At 41.2% G+C, this 16,045-nt stretch overlaps 1 long non-coding RNA gene across 1 annotated transcript in view; it reads left to right on the top strand.

The window, feature by feature from the left end:
- The first annotated feature begins 522 nt into the window (after positions 1–522).
- The window catches only part of LOC131277006 (uncharacterized), a 29,952-nt gene continuing 14,429 nt past the window's right edge, over positions 523–16,045 (top strand). Inside the window, exons 1-2 of the long non-coding RNA XR_009184204.1 lie at positions 523–546; positions 984–1,070. This is a non-coding gene — a long non-coding RNA (uncharacterized lncRNA). The remainder of the gene's footprint in view (positions 547–983; positions 1,071–16,045) is intronic.

Below are 16,045 nucleotides of genomic sequence, written 5' to 3'. Positions count from 1 at the left end.
AGAGCTTCAGTCTTTTGTGATGTAAAAGAATGTTTATCTCACAACAGGGGGGGCGGCAGCTCTTCCTGGGAGGCGGGCCCCATTCCTGGCCAGGTGGATCCAAGGGGCTGCCAGGCCTCAGCCAGGTCTCGGGGGTGGGGAGACGCTCGGCCCAGTAGAACACAGGTAGGGGCCCCGAAGGCGGGTGGGACTGGAGAGCCGAGGGGCGCGAGGGCGCGCGGGCCCGCCTGGCAGGGGCGTGACCGGGCACTCAGCCCCGCCCCCTCGGGCCCCACCCCCTCAGGTCCCACCCCCTCAGGCCCCACCCGGCATGCGGCGCGGCGGCGGCCCTTTGAAGCTCCGGGTGTTCGGGGTCGTCGGACGTGCTGACCTGGTGCTCCAGCAGGGCCGAGGCCCCGCGCGCGCGGGGCTCTGCCAGTGCGGGGCTCCGCGTGTGCGGGGCGTGTCTGGCCCGCTAGCAGGCGTGCAGTGAGCGCTGGCCCGGAACCCTCAGGCGGAGCGCGCGGCCCCTCCTCAGACGGCCGCCTGCGCCCGGCTCGGAGCCCGGTACTGGCGGCGGCGGGGCGGGTGGGTGGGGAGCGCCCGCGGGCCTGTGGGCGCGGCGGGGCGCGGGGCTGCGGGGGACCCCGGCAGCGCAGAAAAGCGGCCGAGCGGCTATCCCCGCGCTGCGCTGTGGGAGTGCCCAGCCTTGCGGCTGCCGAAGCTCCTGCTCGCTTGACGGTTGTGCGCGGCACCCCCACCGGTCCTGCCCTCTCTGTGCGGTTTGGGACCGGGAGGTTGGGGGCTGCCTTCGCCGGGCCCTGGGCAGCAGGGGGCTTGGGGCCTGCTTCAGTCTTTGGCATTTTTCCAGACGCGGATAACTTGTTTATTCGGTGAAAGTTATTTGAATGAAATTACCTAGTTAGAGCTGCAGAGCTATTTACGATGTACCACCTTCTCTTATCCAAGCCCCGTTTGATAGGCATTTGTATTTTTTTCCCCAGTTTTGGCGGCCATGAACTTGCTGTGGGAATCATGGTACAGCAATTTGTCTTGGATAGATATCTCGGAGTGGAACTAGCAACAATGATGTAAGTTTATATTTTTAAGAAACTGACAAAATGTTTCCCAAAGTGGCAGCACCATTTGGCATTCTCACTAGAAATATATAAGGACTCTAGGTTTTCCATATCTTCTTTAACAGTTGGTATTATCTTTCTTGATTTTAGCTATTTTACTATGTCTATATGATAAGTCATAGCAGGTTTTGATTTGTATTTCCCTAGTGATGAAAAGAATTGAGTGTTTCTTCTCTGGTGAAAGTGTTATTTACATATTTTCCCATTTTTAAGTGCTATTTGTCAATTTTTTTAAAAAAATCATTTTATTGGTACGTATCAAGGAAGCATACAGTTCATCCAAAGTGCGCAATCATTGGTATTCGGCAGCATCACATAGTTGTGCATTCATCACCTCTATCATTATTAGAGCATTTTCATAATTTCAATAATAATAAATAAGAAAATCCATCACTTCTCCATCTGTGCCTCCCCTACTCTTCACAACTCCCATTTTTTAATATTCTTGCACAAATACTTTTTTCCCCTTTATAAATTGATTTATATTTACATTTTATATAAATGAAATCATACAGTGTGTTATACAGTATATTTAATTCATAGTAATGCTGTATTTACTGTATTTGTCCTTTGTGTCTGGCTTCACTCAACATAATGTCCTCCAGGTTCATCCACATTGTCAAATGTTTTATGACTCCCTTTCTTCTTACAGCTGCATTATATTCCATCATGGGAATATACCACTGTTTGTTTATCCATTCCTCAGTTGATGAACAACTGGGTTCTTTCCAGCTTTTGACAGTTGTGAGTAGCACTGCCATGAACATAGGTGTCCAGATGTCTGTTTGTATCTTTCAGTTCTGGGTGTAGACCCAATAGTGATATTGCTGGGTCACTGGCAAATCTGTATTCACCTTCTTTAGGAACTGCCCAGCAGTCCTCCACAGTGGCTGTACCATTCTGCATTCCCACCAATAGGGAATAAGTGTTCCTATCTCTCCACATCCTCTCCAACATTTGTAGTTCTCTGACTTTAATAGTGGCCATTCTGATAGATGTGAAATGATATTTCTTAGTTGTGATTGGCATTTCACTAATTTTTACTCATGTTGGACATTTTTTCATGTGTTTTCTTGCCATTTGTATTTCTTCCTTGGACAAATGTCTACTCATGTCTTTTGCCCATTTTTTTTTTTTTAAAGATTTATTTATTTTATTTAATGTCCCCCCCTCCCCTGGTTGTCTGTTCTTGGTGTCTGTTTGCTGCGTCTTGTTTCTTTGTCCGCTTCTGTTGTCGTCAGCGGCACCCGCTTCTGTTGTCGTCAGCGGCACGGGAAGTGTGGGCGGCGCCATTCCTGGGCAGGCTGCTCTTTCTTTTCACGCTGGGCGGCTTTTCCTCACGGGCGCACTCCTTGCGCGTGGGGCTCCCCCACGCGGGGGACACCCTTGCGTGGCACGGCACTCCTTGCGCGCATCAGCACTGCGCATGGCCAGCTCCACACGGGTCAAGGAGGCCCGGGGTTTGAACCGCGGACCTCCCATGTGGTAGACGGACGCCCTAACCACTGGGCCAAAGTCCGTTTCCCGATTGGTCTTATCTTTTTACTCTTGGTTATCCTTTCTGCTATTCTTTTGTCTCTACTCTGCTCCAGGCCTCTCTCTTCTGTTTTTTTCTTTCAGGCTCTATGGCTTCCTTATTATTTCCTGCAATTTGGATTCTTTTTTACAAACTCTCTTAGTTTCTGTTTGTGGATATTTTATACTCACCTACATATTTGGAGGACAGTTTTGCTGGGTGCAGAATTTTTGGCTGGCAGTTTTTCTCTTTCAGTCTCCTAATTGCATCATACCACTGTCTTCTCGCCACCATGGTTTCTGATGAGAAATCCACACTATTACTGGGCATCCCTTGTATGTGATGATTTGCTTCCCTTAATGCTCTCAGAATTTTCTCTTTATCTTTGACATTTGACATTCTGAATAATATATGCTTTGGAGTATATCTATTGGGGTTTATTCAGATTAGGATAAGGTGGGCTTCTTGGACATGCAGGGTCATTTCTTTTGTAAGCATTGGGAAATTTTAACTATTCCCTTAAATACTCTTTCTAATCCTTTTCCCTTCTCTTCTCCTTCTGGAACTCCCATGACATGTATGTTGTTGTGTTTTTTCTTGTCATTCATCTCCCTGAGGCTCTGCTCAATTTTTTTTCCATTTTTTCCCTCCCTCTGTTCTTTTCTCTCTTCAATTTCAGCTGTTTTCTGTCTTTGGTATCACTTATTCTTTCTTTTATCCTTTCAAGTCTGCTTGAAATTGTTGTAAACCTTTAATGTTGTTTTTGATTTCACCTATTGCATCTTTCATTCCCATGAGCTCTGTTGCTTTTCTCTTCCACATTTCAAGTTCTCTTTGTGCTTGCTGAACATCTTCTTGAATGACATTCATCTCTTCAACCATATTGTCTTTTAACTCATGAATTTAATTTTGGAAATTGGTACACATCTCGTTAATTAGTTCTCTCAAATCCTGCATCTCTTCTGGGACTTTGATATATTCCTTTTCCTGGGCTATGCCTTCCATTTTCTTATTCTGGCTCATAAATTTTTGCTGATGTCTAGGCACCTGATTAGTATGTAGTTTACTCAGATGCTCAATTTCTTTGTCTTTTATTGGGATTTAGTGGCAGGAGGCTGTGTGTTACTGTTGCTCTTTGATTCTTGATTCAACCTGGATCATTAGGCTTGTCCTTGTTAGTTGCTCAAAAGTGTGCTCTGCACCCAGTAATGTTTTGCAGACCTACTTCCTAGGGCCTTGGGAGGCAAGCTATAAAGGTCAGAAAATGCCTCATTTATTTTTAGTTTTCTCATATGTACTACCAAGTTCTGCCAGCAGATGACACTCTTTGGCAGCCCTCAGTTCGATGCCTGTTTAATGTGTTTTTACTGTAACACAGCCTGGATCAATGTGAGAAGATCCTGCCTGGAGGCTAAAATCCTTGTAATTTGGACTTTCTTATAAAAAAGTCTCTAGCCTTCTCTGGCATCACCCTCCCATTTCCTGGGTAAGAAATAATTCTACTCCCTTCTGCATCTTCAACAATCAGTCCCTGTTCATTGAGGAGATTGAGAGGGTCAGATTTCTTTACTCCCTTGCAGCGTCCTAAGGCAAACAATGGCAAGGCCTCTCTGACCTGGAAGGGCCCATGGGACACAACAGACCAAATTTGTGGGTCCAAAGATGAGTCAGCCTTAGATTGTGTCCCTCTCTCTCCTGTTTCCTGGGAAGGTACATCCTCAACAATCAACCCCGGCTATAAGAGAGGGAGATTGAGAATGTTGGATTTCTCCACCTCTGTTTAGTAGCCCAAGGTAGACAACAGTGTGGTCCCAGTCAGCCTAGAAAAGCTGGTGGGACACAGCAGACCTGAATTGTGGGTCAGAAGCTGTCAGCCTTAGGCTGTGTCCCTCTCTTTCACCTTTCCTAGGATGGTAGATCCCTGGATACCCCTTTGTAGTCAGCTCAGAGGCCTTTGTATCCTTTTTTAAATTTAATTTTAAAAGATCCTTAGATTACATAAATTGTTACATTGAAAAATATAAGACCTTCCCATATGCCCCACTCCCTATACCTCCCACTGTTCCCAACATTAACAACTTCTAGCATTAGTGTGCTACATTCATTACAACTGATGAACAGATTTTGAAGCATTGCAACTAAGCATGGATTATAGTTTACCTTGTAGTTTACACTCTCTTGCATTCAATTCTGTAGGTTATGGCAGAATATATAATGGCCTGAGTATTAATCAGTCAAAGGTGTACTGATGTAAAATGCCAGAAATTGGTTGTTTTTTTTATAAAGGGTATTTATTTGGGGTAGGAGCTTACAGATACCAGGCCATAAAGCATAAGTTACTTCCCTCACCAAAGTCTGTTTTCACATGTTGGAGTAAGAGGCTGCCTACGTCTGCAAGGGTTCAGGCTTCCTGGGTTTCCTCCCTTCTGCAGTCTTGCTTCTCTGTGAGTTCAGGGTTCCTTGCTTCCTAGGACTCCCGCTTCAGCATCAAATTCCAACATAAAAACTCCTACATTAAGAACCTCTAGGGAAACGGACTTTGGCCCAGTGGTTAGGGCATCCGTCTACCATATGGGAGGTCCGCGGTTCAAACCCCGGGCCGCCTTGACCCATGTGGAGCTGGCCCATGCACAGTGCTGATGCGTGCAAGGAGTGCCGTGCCACACAAGGGTGTCCCCCGTGTGGGGGAGCCCCACGCGCAAGGAGTGCGCCCATGAGGAAAGCCGCCCAGTGTGAAAAGAAAGAAGCAGCCTGCCCAGGAATGGTGCCACCCACACTTCCCGTGCTGCTGACGACAACAGAAGCGGACAAAGAAACAAGACGCAGCAAATAGACATCAAGAACAGACAACCAGGGGAGGGGGGGAAATTAAATAAATAAATACATCTTTAAAAAAAACAAAAACAAAAAAAGCCTCTAACTCTGTCCTTTGCCATGCCTTTTTTTGCCCACCAAAGGGTTGGGACTCAATGCCCTTCTGGCACAAGTGATTAACATAATTACCTAATCAGGTAAACCTATAAATCCAATATAATCTCATATGCCCAGAGGAAAAGATCATTTTACAAACATAATCCAATACTTCTTTTTGGAATTCATCAATAATACCAGACTGCTACAGCCTGTATCTGTCATTGCAATGTCAGGTCTATTCTAAGTCCTGAAAATGCCCCCATATTATACCTCTTTTTCCCTCTCCATGACTTCAGCACCTCCAGTGGCCATTGTCTCCACATTGGTGATAGATTTTCCATTGATATAACCACAATAAGTCTATAGTGGAATACCAGTAAGTCCACACTCCTGAGGATTCTGGAATAGTGATGCCTACTCTACCAGAGAGGGGACTTTGATCCCCTTTGGCTGATAAATGGGACTTTCTTGCTTGCAGTTGTAGACTTTCTCAGTCCCTTGGTGTGATGGTTGTCCATCCTCACCTCCTTGTTAGTTGACCTAGATGAGTCCAATGAACTGGAGAGTAGGTGTTACAACTCCACTGAGGTTCAGGGCCCAGCTGGCACAGGAACATTTCAGAGATTCAAGTCTTTTGGATGTACACCTACCAATTCCAGCATCAACTATAGTTTCAAATAAAAGAGATAGAAGAGGCATGTGTAGAGAAGTCACATTTGAGTCCAGCTCTGTCACACTCAGGAGCACAAACTCTGAAGTAGGACCCAATGGCCAGGCTTCAATCTCCAGAGCTATCTGCCCTGACCGTATAAGCTGGGTGTCTCTGGATCCCTCAGATGTCCCACTATTTGTGGTAGTATCTGCTTTGGCAGCCTATGAGATCCTGTGGAGACTTTTATAAGGATAACTCTCTGATGGCCTCCTGGCTTACTTTGAAGTCTGTTAGCCATATAAACTCATGTATCTTTACCTTTTCCCCCTTTAGTTCAGTGTCTTTTTCCAGTTGCATCATCCTCTGGTGCTTGGTAGTAATCCCTCAGTGTCAGGGAGGCTCATTCCTGGGAGCCATGTCCCACATTGGGGGGGAAGGTAATGCATTTATATGCTGAGTTTGACTTAGGGAGAGGCCATATTTGAGTAACATGGAGGCTCTCAGGAAGTAGCTCTTCAGTACCCTACATCACTATGCTAACTTGCAAATTTAAGAGCAAAAAGTGCATAAGCATAGTCATCTATCTCAAGCGTATATCAGTGGACCATCCTTTTTCACTAGTCATTGCTCCTTGGAGGATTGCTGCTGTAGCATTAGAGAATGTGGCAGAGCTCCCAAGGATAGGAATTCGGTATTCTTTCAGTTGTTGTGTGAATCTCTACCCACTGTGGCAATGCCCCATGAACATTGGAACATATTTATATACCTTATATATATCCCCACATGAACTTCCTTCCATGTATCTATCCCCCATCATGTACTCCCCACACCAATGATCCTCCTCTATCATAGTTGTAACCCTTCTGTAATCTAGAAGTTCTTCAAAAATGAAGCTAAGAATATTTTCAAATTTGCTTAATAGGAAAATGAAATAATAACAAAAAGCTTAAACATAAGAAAAAATACATGATAATTTAAGAAAACTAAAACTAAAATAAGGTTAAAAAGGGGTATTTAAAAAATGAAAAATAGTAAAAGAATTGTTTTTTAAGTTTTGCCTTTCATCACTGTAATATATGTTGTGCTATATGTACAGTTGCATTTTCTTCCATTACTTCCCCAGTATTTTATTTTTTCATTTTGTCTACAAAGAAGTTTTAGGTCACAGTGAAGTCACATACAGAATGGAGGGGACTCTCATATACCCAACATCCTCCCCTTTTTCCCTTTCTTTGTTAATAATCTTTTTACATGAGGATGGCATATATGTTACAACTGATGTACAAGTATTAAAACATGGCTTCAAACTATGGCCAGTGGTTTCTATTATGGTTTACATTTTACACCATTCACTTTTATAAATTTTTGATGAAATTTAACATGGCCTGTATCCATCATTGCAAGATCATGCAGAATTCTTCCTTTGCCCCCTAAATACTCACTCTTCTGTTGATCCCATTCTTTCTCTCTCCCCCCACAGGACCCACTGTGACCACCAGGCTTCACTCCTTGAAGAACAAAATTTGTAGATATTTGCAACAGTGCTGCTGGCTTGACACAGTAGTCTGTCCTCTCCTGTTAGGAACCACCCATACTCTCCAGAGACACCCCCCCCCCCTGTGTTTGAGAACATATCAAGACTCCCCTGTATGGGAGCTTAACTCCTTTTCACTCATTATGTGGTTCCCCCTCCACTGATCCAACACACTATGACAAAATCATCACTTGCACCTTCTTTAGAAGACTGCCCCAGGTGTGCCCTCTCCCAAATGTATTTCCATCCAACACCCTAAACCAGTAGCCCTTCCTTGTCATATTGCCAAAACAATTTTCTCAGCATTGTAGTTTCAACCACATACCTGCCAATGTTCACCTGCTACCTCCCCCCTCAACTCTTTCCCCATTTCCATGGACCATTCAACCCATCCTACCCTAGACCCATCAAGCTTGCACCACCCAACCCAATAATATCCTTATACCCCTGTCATATCCCTTCACTGCACAACTACTCATACTTTATCATAGATTGCACCCCTGTGGGCATTGGCTTACAACCTTCTCCCTTTCTATTTCCTGTAAACCTATCTTCCAGACTCTAGCTCCCTGTGTTGGCTCAATTAGCTTAATTCTTATCAAAGAAGTCATTCAATATTTGTCCTTCAATACCTGGCTTGCTTCATTTAACATAAGACCCTTCAGATTCATTCATGTTATCCCATGTGTTGTACTGTATTCCTTCTTACAGTTGGTAGTGTTCCATTGTATGTATCTACTGAATTTTGATTATCCATTCATCTCTTAATGGGCATTTGGGTTGATTCCAGTTTTGGAAATAGTGAATAATGGTGCTATGAACATTGTTGTGTATAATCGGTTCTTGTCCTTGTTGTCAGTTCTGGGTATATACCCAGCAGTGGAATTGATGGGTCATATGGCAGAATTATAGTTAGTTTTTTGAGGAAAACCCACACTGTCATCCACAATGGCTGGGCTGTTCTACATTCCCACCAGCAGTGGATGAAGGTGTCCATTACTCCACATCCCCTCCAACACCTTAGTCCTCTGATTTTTTAATGTCCACCAGTCTAATGGAAGTAAGATGGTATCTTGTTGTAGTTTTGATGTGCATTTCCCTAATAGCTAGTGATGTTGAGCATGTTTTCATATGCTTTTTAGCCTTTTGTCTTCCTTCTTTGGAGAAGTGTCTGCTCAAATCACTTGTCCATTTTTTAAATGGATTGTTTGTCTTTTTATTTTGAGATATTTCTTCACATATGGTGGACATTAGGCTCCTATCAGATATTTGGTGTTTCCAAATATTTTCTACCATTGCTGAGGCTGTCTTTTCACTTTCTTCACACACTCCTTTCAGGTGCAAAAGGTTTTAATTTTGAGGAGGTCCCATTTATCTATTTTTTTCTTTTGCTTCTCATGCTTTGGGATTGAAGTTCATGAAGACATTTGCTATTACAAAGTCCTATAGAAGCTTCCCTACTTATCTTCCAAGGTCTTTATGGTTTTGGCTCTTATAATTAGATCTTTGATCCATCTTTAGTTTTCATATAAGGTGTGAGATGGTGTTCCTCTAATTCTTTGGTTATTTATGTCCAGTCTCCAAGCACCATTTATTGAAGAGGCCATTCTTTCCCAGCCGAGTGGATTTGGTGGCCTTGTTGAATATCAAATGACTGTATATGTGATGATCTATATCAGAACTCTCAGTTCAGTTCCATTGGCTAGTACGTGTATTCTTGTGAGAGTACCATGCAGTTTTGACCACTCTAGCTCTGTAGTATGCTTTAAAGTCAGGTAGTGTGATTGCTCCAATTTTGTTTTACTTTTTCAATATGTCTTTGAATACTTGGGGACTCTTGCCCTTCCAAATAAGTTTCATAGTCTTTCCAAGTCATTAAAAAATGCTGTGTTGATTTTTATTGGGATTGCATTAAATTTGTAGATTAGTTTGGGTAGGATAGACATCTAATGATATTTAGTCTTCTTATGCATGAGCAGGGAATATTCTTCCATTTATTTAAGTCTTCTTTGATTTCCTGTAACAGTGCTTTGTAGTTTTCTGCATATAAGTCATTTACTTCTTCAGTTAAACTGTTCCTAGGTATTTGTTTTTTTTTAGTTTCTATTGTAAATGGTATTTTTTTTTGATTTCCTCATCAGATTGCTCATTATTGGTATACAAGAATGCTACTGATTTTTTTTTTGCATTGTTCTTATATCCTGTGACTTTACTGAACTATAAGTTCTAGAAGCTTTGTTTCTGAGGGCATTCTATGTATAGGATCATGTTGTCTGTAAATAAACTTGTACTTCTTCCTTTCCAATTTTGAGGCTTTTTGCATCTTTTTCTGGCTGCAGTGCTCATGCAAGCACTTTGAACACAATGTTACACAGGAGCGGTAACAGTGGGCATCCTTGTCTTGTGTCCAGTCTTAGAGCAAAAGCTCTTAGGATTTCACCATTTTATATGATTTAGCTGTTGGTTTTTCATATATACCTTATGTTCTGTTGAGGAAGTTTCCTTCTATTCCTGTCTTTTGGAGTGTTTTAATCAGGAAAGGGTGTGTTTTGTCAAATGCTTTTACTGCATCTGTAGAGATTATCATGTGTTTCTATTCCTTTGATCTCTTTATGAGGTGTATTTTATTGATTGATTTTCTTATGTTTAACACTCTTTGCATACCCAGGATGAAACTCACTTAGTCATGGTGTGAAATTTGCTTGATATGTTTTGAATATGATTAGCAAGTATTTTGTTGAGGATTTTAGCATCTGGGTTCATTAGATTGGCCTGTAATTTTCCTTTCTTGTAGCATCTTTGTTTGGGTTTGGTTTTAGGTTAATGTTCACATCATAGAATGAGTTAGGCAATGTTCCTTCTACTTCAGTTTTTTGGAAGAGTTTGAGCAGGATTGGTGTTAGTTCTTTCTGGAATGTTTCATAGAATTCACATGTGAAACAGGTCTGGGCTCTTGGTTCGGAGATTTTTGTTGACTGTATCTGCTTACTTCTAATTGGTCTGTTGAGTTCATCTTTCTTCTTTCATCAACATAGGCTGCTTGTGTGTTTCTAGGAGTTTGCCCATTCTAAATTATTCTTGTTGGCATACAGTTTATCTAAGTATCCTCTTATGATAAACTTGATTTCTGTGGGGTCAGTGGTGATATCCTTTTCCTCATTCCTTATTTTTTGTATTTGCATCTTCTTTATTTTTCCTTGTTAGTGTAGCTAAGGGTTTATCAATTTTATTGATCTCCAAGAACCAGCTTTTGGTTTTATTTTTTCTAGTCCTTTCTTATTTTAAATTTCATTTAGTTCTGCACTAATCTTTGTTATTTCCTTCTTTCTACTTCCTTTGGGGTTAGTTGTTGTTCTTCTGGTTCCTCCAGATGTGCAGTTAAGTCTTTGATTTTAGCACTTTCTTCTTTTTTAATATCAGCATTTATAGCTGTGAGTTTTCCTCTCAGTACAGTTTTTGCTGCATCCCAGAGGTTATGCTATGTTGCTGTGTTATTTTTTTATTCATTTTAAGGTAGTTACCGATTTCTTTGCAATTTTCTCCTTGACCCACTGTTTGTCTAAGAGTGTACTGTTTAACTCCCATATCTTTGTGCCTAATCTGCTTCTCAGCCCCTTGCTGATTTCCAGCTTCTGTGCATTTTAGTCACATAAATTACTTCATGTAATTTCAGTCTTTCTGAATTCATTGAGAGGTGTTCTGTTGCCTAGCATGTGGTCTGTTCTTGAGAATGATCCATGTGCACTCAAGAATAATATATATCCCACTGTATTTGAGTGTAATGTTATGTATATGTCTATTAGGTCCAGATCCTCTAATGTATTATTCAGGGTCTTTACTTCTTTATTGATTCTCATTGAGATGTTCTGTCTAATGGTGATATTGGTATATTAAAGTCCCCCAGAGTAATTGTAGAGACATGCATTTCCCCACTTAGTTTTTTTCCTTGTTTGCCTATGTATTTTGAGGTGCCCTGCTTCGGTGCATAAGTGTTCATGATTGTTCTTTTTTTTTCCTTAAAGATTTATTTATTTTTATTTCTCTCCCCTTCCCCCCCCCACTCTGGTTGTCTGTTCTCTGTGTCTATTTTGCTGCATCTTTTTTGTCCACTTGTGTTGTTGTCAGTGACATGGGAATCTGTGTTTCTTTTTGCTGCCTCATCTTGTGTCAGCTGTCCATGTATGCAATGCATTCTTGGGCAGGCTGCACTTCCTTTCATACTGGGTGGCACTCCTTACAGGGTGCACTCCTTGCATGTGGGGCTCTCCTATGCAGGGGACACCCATGTGTGGCACAGCACTCCTTGGCACATCAGCACTGCCCATGGGCTAGCTCCACAGAGGTCAAGGAAGCCCGGGGTTTGAACCATTCTTTTTCAAAAGAGATGAGCAGTACCCACTTCCATCAACACCCATTTTCTGGATTAGTGCATCTACAAATTTTTAATCTGCTCAGTGAGTGAAAGGAAAACATGACAATGATATCTCTCCAAGTAGAGAATATCAATAAAGGGCTAGAAAGTACAAATTTAGTGGAAATAGAAATTCTGGAGTTGAAATGTAGAATGATATGAGAACTCTAGAGGTGGTCAACAACAGGTGTTTCCCTGACTAAAGAACTAAACTCCCTCAGCATCCTGGAGTGTGCACCTTCCTATTTCAGTCCTTCCTCTCCCAGATCATGTGCACTCCAAGAGCAGTGAGACCTTCTAATTTTCTTATTAATTTTACTGGTCACTACTGATGTTGAGTGAATTTTCATACCCTTGCTCATGCTTAACTCACTGCAGATCCTGAGATTTAGGGTATAAAGAGGAGGGGACTTGGTCAATTATTGTGTTTTCAGAGACCTCTACTTCCTTCTGAGAACCAAAAACTTCACCCAGCCTGAATGAAAATATGGCAATGGAGACACAGCTCTGTACTCAGAGATATTCCACATCCTGGCCTCTGTGTCCCTATGAAATTTACAGAAAAATATTGCCCTCCATTAACAGGGAGAATTAAGACTCAAATTTCTGTGAACCCCAGTATCCCTCAGAGAATCCCACATATTCCTACCCAAGTCAACCAGATCTCAATGAAAGCCCTCCTCATATTATATAAATTAGTCTATCCCAGTCTCACAAGGAAGAAAGGTGATTGTTTTCTCTATTAAAGACACTTACTGAAGCCATTTAAATTAGAGAATCGGTTTTTCCATTTCTGTAAACAAAAATGGCGCTGGGATTTTTGTAACTATTGTATTGAATCTGTAGCTCCCTATGTTAAGTATTGATATTAGAATAATATAATCTTATCATCATTGAACAATGGATGTCTTGCCATATGTTTAGGTCTTCTTTAGTTTCATTCAGTTTGTTTGCTAGTGTTCATGTGTTTTATCCTTTCATTAAATTCATTCTTAGCTATTTTATTTGTTAGCGGCTGATTGAGTGGACTTATTTTTTGTTGTGCTGTATAAACAAAACTGACTTTTGTGCATTTATCTTATACTATGCAAGTTTGCTTTATGCCTTTATTGTTGCATTAGTATTGTTGTGACTTCTTTGGAATTATGTATTTAAAGGGATATGTCATCTATAGGGATAGCTTTCCTTCTTCCATTCCAGTATGGATGACTTTATTTCTTTTTCTTACCCAATTGCTCTGGCTAGAACTTATAGTACAATGCTAAAAGCAGTGATGAAAGTGAGTTAACTTATCTTGTTCATGAACTCTTGGGAAAGAGTTTCAGTATTTCACTCTTGAGTGTGATGTTAGCTGTGGATTTTTAAAATGCAGCTGTGAACAGAGTAGAATAACTTCCACAAATGACCATCCACGTAGTGAGCAGCAGAAAGCCCCCAGATTATAGGTATCCTGTGAGTGCATTTTTGAAATCCTGGAATGTGAGTTAATTGTTGGATACCTACATTTTTATGATTTTGAAGAACTTAATTCTCCTTAATGTCCATATGTTCAATGTTTAATAGTAAGATCATGATAGACTATGCCTGAAATATGTTGATGTGTTCTTAAATTTTTAAAATTCAATAAACCCTATTAAATGAATTTTTCTTTCTAGAGGTTATTTATAAAACAGTTCTTTAACTAGAGTAAGAACAAATATTAACCAGAATCCTTGAGGACCATGTGTGTGCCTGGTGATAGGTGTAAAGCCATATGGTTGTAATATTGTAGTCCAGATAGAAATGACCCTGAACCTATTGGATTATGAATCTAAAGCAATAAAAATGTTTCAAAATTTGCAGAATATGAATCATGATTGCTAACACCAAATATGTATGAAAATAGGTTGATTTAAAACTAAATAGAAAATTAGTAACTGTAGTCATAAAGTATAAGAAACTAAAATCTAATGATTGTAGGAATACGATGCATTAAATATACAAAAACAAGATAATTCAGAAATGAAATATAGTATAACGTATTGAAATAACATATACATATTACTTTTGAATATATATAGACTTTCATAGATCATTGATTTTGAAAATCTGTAGACATGTATAGAGAATGACTAGATTTTGGCAACATGGAAATATTTCTCCAGAGAGGAGTACATGTAAAAGGAACATTCAATGGTCAGATGGAGAAAGAAAATAGACCAAAAAAGGTGTGGGAGAGGTAATGAATTGAGTGAAGACCCTTTTGGAAGAGTGGTGGAAGTACAGAATTTGAAAATATCAGGAAGAAAGCATCCATACTTTAAAACATTTCATAAAACATGTAGAAAGAGAAACAGATCTGTATTGTTGGAAAGCTATTTTCAGTCTCAATTCTCTCTATAAAATTTTTTTAATCATATGAAAACCAAGAGAAAAAACAGTTATTTTCAAGTATCAAAGTAATATAGGGAGAAAAGGAGTAAGTGCAGAGTAATCCACAACAAATGAATGAAAGCTCTTTGTCATGATCTATATTATGTACTGAAATATGCTTTCTGAAAAGTAGATAACAGGCATTAAGAAAATGAAATACATGATAAGATATAAATTTTTAAAATTCAAAAAGTGAATGAGAAGAAATAAGAAAAATGGAAATACAGTTCAAAATTGAAGTATAATCTCTAAGAAACAGGGTGACAAGATAATGCTTAAGTAGATAAAGTGAAAAGCTGAAAGGGCTGAAATATTAAATGGAGAATGTTCAAGATTAAAGAAGAACACTCCGAAGTTGAGGAATGGTTCAGATGATCCACTAGCTGAGCACTGGGTGCCTGAAGCAGGAAGTGGGTGGGGCCATCCCCAGTCCAGAGGCCTTGGGTGGGGCCTGCACATGGGCAGTGCGGTAAGCTGCCCTGGCCCTCCCTCCCATGATGCTCAGCTCCAGGCTGCAGGCCTTGGAAGGTGGTGTTTGTTTGTTTGTTTTTTGCTTGTCTCCCTCCTTTGTTGTGTCACCTTGCTGAATCGGCTCTCTGCAGCATGTGCGGGCCAGGCAGCAATCGGCAGCCTGTGGGTGAGCCTGCCTTCACAAGGAGGCCCTGGAGATGGGCCACAGCCACTTCCCTGGTGTAGGAGAAATAAAAGCGCCCAAGAGCACCCTGTGCACAGCCGACAAGGCATAGCTTATCAGTTGCCAATACGCTGTCTCTAAGGCAACCACACAGCTAAACAAAATAACCACTGACCACAAGGTCAGACAGAATGGCAACCAGGCCCTGTCCAGCTACACCATGTCTTCTTCCTCCTCTCTGAGCCCTTTTCCCTTTGTTTGATACCCACCAATCAGGCAGTATGGCATGAAAAAGCTCAGACTACATGATCAACCTAACCGTCCCCCATAGCTTACCCCTCTCCTTGTTTGGGCATATATTCACCCCTGCCAATCTAATACCACCTAGCCCCCCTTCCCTATTGCCCTGAACTATAAATAGCTGTTTCTATGTTATAAAGTTAGACTTGGTCCAGAACCCTGTCTCTGGAGTGTGCATAGTCTCCGTATCCATCCTCAACTCCCCCGGGGCCAACTAGTTTGAGCCCACCAGCCTGAGGGACACCTCAGTCTGGTGAAAACCGGTAGCAGTTGTCACCCTGTGACACCCTGGATTGTTTTTTCATGGTTGAATTTTGAGAATTTTGGAAATTCTTTTAATTTATTCTAGAATACCTGTGTGGTTTTTTTGTTTTTTTTTTTCTTGGTATTAAGCCCAGAGGTTGAACCCATGACCTTATAAGTGGGAAGCCAGTGCTCTACTACCAAGCCACATGGGATCCCCTAAAATTTTTTTGTTTGCTTGTTTTTTGTTTTTGTTTATTTTAGCAAGTACTTAGATCTGAACCCAGAACCTCTCTTGTGGGAAGCAAGTGC

Source organism: Dasypus novemcinctus, chromosome 31 (assembly GCF_030445035.2).
Source record: "Dasypus novemcinctus isolate mDasNov1 chromosome 31, mDasNov1.1.hap2, whole genome shotgun sequence".
NCBI classification, from domain to species: domain Eukaryota; kingdom Metazoa; phylum Chordata; class Mammalia; order Cingulata; family Dasypodidae; genus Dasypus; species Dasypus novemcinctus.
This window is presented reverse-complemented; position numbering and strand designations above follow the sequence as displayed.